This window comes from Protobothrops mucrosquamatus, unplaced genomic scaffold (assembly GCF_001527695.2).
Source record: "Protobothrops mucrosquamatus isolate PMUCROS unplaced genomic scaffold, P.Mucros_1.0 scaffold344, whole genome shotgun sequence".
NCBI lineage: Eukaryota > Metazoa > Chordata > Lepidosauria > Squamata > Viperidae > Protobothrops > Protobothrops mucrosquamatus.
In genome coordinates this window covers 104626-111661 of record NW_015386681.1, presented here as the reverse complement: position 1 = coordinate 111661, position 7036 = coordinate 104626, and positions in this window count along the sequence as shown.

Below are 7036 nucleotides of genomic sequence, written 5' to 3'. Positions count from 1 at the left end.
CCCCCTCCCTCCCTTCTTCCTTCTCTCCCTTTCCTTCTTCCTGCCATCCTGCCTTCCTCTCCCCCTTCCTCCCTCCCTCCCTCCTTTGCTTTCCTCCTGTTTCTCTTTCCCCTTCCTCCCTCCTTCCTTCCATCCATCCTTCTTTCCTTCATCTTCTCACTTCCCTTTCCTCCCTCCCTCCCTCCCTTCCATCTTCTCTCCCTCTTCCCCCCCCCATCCCTCCCCATTCGGGTTTTGAGCTGGCCTACCTGTTTGCAAATCTACCCCTCCTCCTCCTCCTCCTCCTTTTTTTTTTTTAAAATAAATAAATTAAATAAAATTAAAACAGAGACAGGAAGACGTTTGCATATGAAATTTATTGGAAAAGAAAATACTCGGCATCCCCTTTCGCCAAACCCCTAAAACCGGAAGAGTCGACGACGGTTCAGAAAAGACAAGGAAAAACCCCGCAGAGAGATTTGTGTGTTTGTCACACGCGCACGCCAACATTTACATCCCTATCAAAAACAAGCCCTCTTTTTTTTTTTTTCCCCCCCAATCAGGTTTCCTCCAAAAAAAAGCGCTTTATTTCCACAATGCTGAGAGACAGACCCAGGTTGGGCAAAGTTAAAAAGCTCGACTCTTTCAAACAGAATCTGTAGATAAGATATGTACAGAGATATATTTATTTATGTACACTCACGCACACGCACACGCACACACAAAGGCGTACACACACACACACACACTCATCACGCACGGGAGAGAAAGTGTGATCACATACACGCTCCACGTTAAAAAACCAGAAAAGGCTGAGCTACAGCAGGAAGGGGAACCCTCTGCAGCCCACAACACACCAGTTGCTACTGGGAACCTGTAGTAATTAAAGTGGATTTTTTTCAACCTGAACCGCTGTAAGATGGGTGGGTTTCAACTCCCAGAATCCCCCAGGCCTGGGGGATTTTGGGAGTTGAAGTCCACCCATCTTAAAAGGGGCCCACCGTTGATCAACACTGTTTCTAAAGATAAATATTTGGCCATTCGCAACTCAGGAATCCGTTGCAAGCTGTTGCAAACTCTGCACAATTCTTGGGAGCCCTTACTCGATTTGTGAGCATGAGAGAGAGAGAGAGAAATGATTTATTCATCGTTTTCTTTCTTTTTTTGTAATAAAAATGACCCGTTTTTCTAAGTTGGCAGTGGTGAAGGAACTTTTGCAAAGCGAGGGCCAGCCGAAGCCACACTGCTCCGTGGGAGCAAAAGGGTTGCGGAGCAGAATTTGAACCCGGTACCCAGGTCTAAGCCAAAAGGAAGGAAGGAACTGAAATTTAAAAAAATAAAAATAAAAATCAGTTTGAGCAAGGAATCTCTTGGCCGGAGACTAAACCTTGCCCCGGGGTGGGGTGGGGTGAGAAACTAAGAGATCTGAAATGAGATTGAGGAGGGTTTATTAAATTTATAGGCCACCCATCTCATCAATCGGGCGGCTTTCGATTCAAAATAGGTCCCTGGAAATTCAAAATAGCCAACCTTTCAGACTTAATCTTTACAAATCGGAGTATGTGAAAGGGGCAAAGGGAATTTTGCCCACCAATTCTCACTTGAATGTGAGTTTTGAAAGCAGATTCTTGAATGCCTCCAAAATACATTAAAAAAAACAACTGTGCAACATTTTGCCTTCACTCCATGGAGTTAAATCTGTTTTTTGTTTTTTTTTGTGGCTTCTCTTCAAGAGATTCTTTCTTTGGCTTCTTCTTCTCCTACTTCTTCTCCCTCTTGACCCACCTTGGGTTTTAAACATCTGGCGGGCCCCGAATTTTGCCTGCAAAAATGGCCTGGTTCTTCCATCAGATTGGAAGGACCATCTCAGAAGGAAGAGGCAACGTGGAGGGAAATGCGAAGGAGACGAAGGGCGCGAGATGTGGTGTAGGGCCTTCAAAACCCTGGGAGATGTTCACCACAGAAGCCATCAAGCTAAGAAGGAGTTTAAAAAAAGGGGGGTCCTAAATTAAATTCTCAGCAAAGGGGAAGGTTTTGTTAGAGCCCTAGTGAACGCAAGATTTTTCAGAAGATACGTCATGTCAGTTGTGAAAGACCAGCCTTGGTACACAAAATGGCCCTCAGGCAGAAGAACATCAGTGTTCACATCACTGTCCAATGTTTGGGTGGTCTTCCGGCTGGTCCAGAAATGGATGAGTCAAGCCTGAGAATATCCAACAAGTCTTTTGTTCGTAGGCGGGCAAAATTTCGCTCCAATCTGTTGTCCAGCGTCCAGGAGGGTAGCGGTTCATACAATACGCGGAATCTGAAACTCCAAGGTTGGGTTCACACCACGCTGTGCTCCGGGAAATAAGCCAGACTTTGGTTTTAAGAGGTCCTCTGGTTTGCAAGATGCCAGAACCAGGTTGACCCACCTGGAATCCCATCCCCTCGGCGAGGGGGTTGCGGACATCCAGAGTCACCCCCGTTCCTGATTTCTGGAATCTGTATTTGCAAGTAGAAATACTTCCATCTCTGAGAATGGATCCGGTTTTGATCCCAGACGTCCGCGGAGAGGAGATACTCTCAAAGAATCCTGTCTTCCAAGCAAGTGCGACGGTCGGTCGGTTTCTCTCGAGCGTCCTTCAAAATCGCGACGGTGCCTGGATTACAGCTAGTCCTCAATTTACGACGGTTCATTTAGCGATCGTTCACAGTTACAACGGCACCGAAAAAAAGGGACTCGGGACCGTTGTTCACGCTGACAACCGTTGCAGCATTCCCCACGGTCCCGTGATCAAAATTCAGAGGCTTGGCAACTGACTCGTATTTATGACGGTCGCAGTGTCCGGGGGAGGGGTGTCATGTGATCCCTTTTGTGACCTTCTGACAATAGGAAAGCCAGATTGACTTAACAAGGGTCACTAAATTAATAACTGCAGTGATTCAATCAACCCCTGTGGCCAGAGACTGGACTGCCATCTGTCAGGAATGGTGTAGGGCAGGGGCCTTCAAACTTGGCGCTTTTATGACTTGTGGACTTCAACTGAGGAATTCTGGGAGTTGAGGTCCACAAGCCATAAAAGGCCCAAGTTTGAAGACTCCTGGTGTAGGGTTTCCTGTCTGAGCAGGGGGTTGGACTAGATGACCTACAAGGTCTCTTCCAACTCTGTTTCTATTCCATTCCATTCCATCCCATTTCTGTTCTATATTCTATTTATTTCTACTTCTATTTCTATTTCTATTCTATTCTTTCTATTCCATTCCATTCCATTATTTCCATTCCATTATTTCTGTTCTATTCTATTCCATTCCATTATTTCTATTCCATTCCATTCTATAATTCTATTCTATTCCATAATTGTATTCCATTCCATAATTCTATTCTATTCTATTCTATTCTATTCTATTCTATTCTATTCTATTCTATTCTATAATTCTATTCCATTCCATAATTCTATTCTATTCTATTCTATTTTATTCCATTCCATTATTTCTATTCCATTTTATTCCATTATTTCCATTCCATTCCATAATTCTATTCTATTCTATTCTATTCTATTCTATTCTATTCTATTCTATTCTATTCTATTCTATTCTATTCTATTCATCCCATCCTATATTCTATTCTATTCTATTCCATTATTTCTATTCCATTCCATTCCGAAAAGTGGTAAAAGGGGGCAAAATTCACTTCACAAACATTTCGCTTAGCAACATAAAGGTTTGGGCTCAATTCTCATCATAACTTGAGGACTACCATCTTAACAGAGAGCACAAGCATCCTTCTGGGCTCACCATCCACGGAAAGACAGGCTCCCAATCCATCCACATCCTCGCCGCCAGCCGAGGAAGACCGGGTCTCTTAGCCCTGCTTGGGTTTGGGGAGGGGGTCTCCCGAGTCCAACGGGCCCCCTCCCAGATCCGAGTAAAAGAACGAACTCTCCGGAAGTCTCCGTCCGCTGGGGACGATGGTTGTACATTTTTCAAGGTCACCCACTCCCGTTTCTCCCTGGCTCCTTTCCAGGGAGGCCAGAAGCAAAATAAAGATGGTTGTAATATCCACCTGGGAGCCCCCTCGGGGGTTAAAAACATTCATTTTGGTAAGTTGCTCTTGGAGGGGGGGACACAACGCGAGGCGCCCAAAGCGTCATTCGGAAGGCAACGTAGAAAAAAACGTAAGGCAAACGAAGAGTAGCGCGTCGTGCTGGATTTGTGGCCCGGGCTTCACAAATCCACCACCCATCGGTTGAACGTCAAGATGCTTGCAGGGTCTTGGTGATGCCCGTAACCCTTGTGGAGTGAAGGGTGGTCTCCGAAGAGGCCAAGGATGAGACCTACTACGGCGTGGAAAGTGAGCCGGTTGGTGAAACGAGAAGCGTTCTCCAGGCCAACGGTTGAATGGAGAAAGGGACAAAAGACTCCACATCTGTTAACAACTGCAAGAATACAAACCGGGCGGGCGGCTGGGCTACACGTTACACCCACCATGTCCAAAAGCAGCTTGGATGGGGGAGAAAGAATTGTCCGGGGTTGTGGAGAAAAGCCATTCCCGATGGCAAAGAACGGATGTTCTGGAGAAGGTTCGTAAGTCAGCTAAGATCCTAAACCTGGTTTAGATCCTTGTCTGAGATTCCAAAGCGGGGTTTCTCAACCTTGGGCCACTTGAAGACGGCTGGACGTCACCTCCCAGAATTCCCCAGCCAGCAGGGCTGGCTGGGGAATTCTGGGAGTTGACGTCCAGCCCTCTTCAAGTGGTCCAAGGTTGAGATCTATGGGTCTAAAGGCACCTGTTGGGTTCTCCTCTCCATGCAGTGATCAAATTCACCTGGCTTAGACTACTGAAAGTTGGGGGTGTGGTTTCCGGACTATTGTGGTGGGAAAACCACACAAACTCTACAACAGAGTTCAAGCAAAACCCACCCAAGATGAATTGAAATCCGTTGGGTGTAGCCTTCAGCTCTTATTTCTCTACCCATGTTTTAAGAGCAGTTCTTGGCCACCTCAAGGTTGTCTGCTGCTGACTGAGTCGTTTAAAACGGGGTTGGGTTGTGTGGTCTCCGGCGTTGTAGTTGTGCACCGCTACAAAACAATGCAGGTCACAATTCCTGGTTAAGGATAGGGGCAAGTGCCGGTGGCTACGAGGTCCTTACTCCACTTGACAATGAAGTACGGGGCAACAGGGGCCCGTTGAAAGGAACAGCCACTTCTGAAGAAGAAGGACTTTGCTTAGAGGATCTTCACTCGCTCATCTGGACACTCCCTTCTAGCACTGATGGTGTTCCCTAGTTGGGTGATGAGACGTCTGCAGGAAAACCACCCAGCTCAGAGAGCACCAAGGACCCCACAATCCTCCTCCTCCTCCTCCTCCTCCTCCCCCCTTCTAGCCCTGATGATGTTCCCTATTTGGGTCATGAAATGTCTGCAAGAAAACCGCCAAGCTCAGAGGGCACCAAGGACCCCACAGTCCTCCTCCTCCTCCTCCTCCTAGCACTGATGGTGTTACCTAGTTGGGTCATGAAACGTCTGCAAGAAAACCACCCAGCTCAGAGAGCACCAAGGACCCCCACAGTCCTCCTTCTCCTCCTCCTCCTCCCTTCTAGCACTGATGATGTTACCTAGTTGGGTCATGAAACGTCTGCAAGAAAACAATCCAGCTCTGAGAACACCAAGGACCCCACAGTCCTTGTCCTCCTCCTCCCTTCTAGTACTGATGATGTTACCTAGTTGGGTCATGAAACGTCTTGAAGAAAACCACCAAGCTCAGAGGGCACCAAGGACCCCACAGTGTTCTTCCTCCTCCTCCTCGTCTCCGCAACTCTCCCTTCCTTTCTAGCCCTGATGATGTTACCTAATTGGGTCATGAAACGTCTGTACGAAAACCACCCAGCTCAGAGAGCATCAAGGACCTCATAGTCCTCCTCCTCCTCTCCACAGCATCCCATCCCTTCCAGCACTGATGTTGTTCCCTAGTTGGGTCACAAAACGTCTGCAGGAAGACCACCTAGCTCAGAGGGCACCAGGGACCCCCACAGTTCAACCCTGAGCAAAAATATTTTCTTCTATTGGTCGCAAAACGGAGTAAAACTCCCTTAACCACTGTCTTGCTTAGCAACAAAAACGTTGGGCTCAACCGCGGTCGTAACCTGAGGACTGCCTGCGTTTAGTACAAACCCACTTTCTCGAGGTGAAAAAAAAAAAGCACACGATTTGCTCATTCGGAGTTTTGCACTCGTTCCTTGGCCCGTTTGGGTAGAATTCCGGAGATAAAATGTGGAGGAAATGAATATATATTCTGGGGGTCTAGTTTCCCCCCCTCCCTAAAGTTTCCAAAGCTGTTCTGGGGAGGGGGCAGCCCCCCTCTTCCCTCCCAGGAGAACCCAAGGCTTCCTTTAGTCTCGCATCGGAAAAGGTGCTAGGCCAGAAATTCGGATTTCTTGCAAACTGGTGACTTTTGAGGGAGATTCAGAAATGGCCTCTTTATCCTCCAGAGCCAAAGGTACAAATTGGGTGGGTGGGAGACCCCGAGGGGGCTTTTCCAAAAGGACATGGACTTCCTGGTTTTGTTTTGTTTTCTCCAGCTCTTCGGAAAGTTTTTGGATGAGAAGCAACACTTTTTCAAGGGGAAAAAACCACCAGGAATGTCCAGTTGCTTTTTTGAGGGGGGGAGGAAGCAGCATTGGAATCAACCGTGACCTGGAGCAGGGGTCTTCAAACTTGGCCCTTTGATGACTTGTGGACTTCAACTCCCAGAATCCCTCAGCCAGCGTGAGGGAACTATGACCCTTTTATGATTGGTGGACTTCAATTCCCAGAATTCCTCAGCCAGCGTGAGGGAACTATGGCCCCCTCATGACTCGTGGACTTCAACTCCCAGAATTCCTGAGCCAGCGTGAGGGAACTAGGACCCTTTTTATGACTTGTGGACTTCAACTCCCAGAATTCCTCAGCCAGCGTGAGGGAACTATGAGTCTTTGATGACTTGTGGACTTCAACTCCCAGAATTCCTCAGCCAGCGTGAGGGAACTATGAGTGTTTGATGACTTGTGGACTTCAACTCCCAGAATTCCTCAGCCAG